General features: G+C 37.0%; 1 protein-coding gene across 1 annotated transcript in view; it reads right to left on the bottom strand.

The window, feature by feature from the left end:
* Nucleotides 1-728, bottom strand: part of Znf18 (zinc finger protein 18) — a 20452-nt gene that overhangs the window by 13046 nt on the left and 6678 nt on the right. The gene's annotated exons all lie outside the window — the stretch shown is intronic.

Genomic DNA, 728 nt, shown 5'->3' with positions numbered 1-728 from the left:
CTGCAACTTCTTGAGATGTAGGTAGACAGACAACACAAACCCAGCAAGAAGACATTTTAAAAACAGAAGAAATAATGCATTATATGTAGGGAGAAGGAAGATGAATTATTTCATAAAATTCCATTTTACATAAAATTCCAGAAAACATAAATATATGTTAATAGAAAGTAGTTAAGTGTCTCAGAATGGCTGGGGTACTGCAAATGACAGGCGACAAGAACTCAAACAGGAAGAGAGGGGCTGTACAGACAGCTCAGCAGTTAAAGAGAACTGGATGCTCTTCCACAGGACCTGAGTTCAATTACTAGCACGCACATGATAATTCACAACCATGTGTAACTCCAGTTCCTAGAGATCTGCCCTCTTCTGGCCTCCACGGGCACCAAATGCACTGGCACATACCAGACAAAACAACTCATAAATATAAAAATAATTTTTTAAAAACCTTTTAAAGAAACACTTAAAATGTAATGTTTTTAAAGAAAACGTGAATGTGAGGGAGATAGTTTTTCTTGACTGTGCTTGTGTTTTAGGGCTGCATACATACACCAAAACTTACTAAACTATATTATGAGGATGTGCAGTCTATCAACATTGCTAGTATAATGTCACAGAAAAAATTTACCTGTCACACATGAGAAATAACCATTCCAAGTTTCTAACAGACCCTGTGTGCGTAGCTCATACTAGGAAATGAAATAGCCCTTTCTTAGCATGGGCTCAGTTAT

The sequence above is a fragment of the Mastomys coucha genome, unplaced genomic scaffold (genome assembly GCF_008632895.1).
Source record: "Mastomys coucha isolate ucsf_1 unplaced genomic scaffold, UCSF_Mcou_1 pScaffold5, whole genome shotgun sequence".
NCBI lineage: Eukaryota > Metazoa > Chordata > Mammalia > Rodentia > Muridae > Mastomys > Mastomys coucha.
Note: the sequence above shows the minus strand (reverse complement) of the source record. Positions and strands in the feature narration are given on the sequence as shown.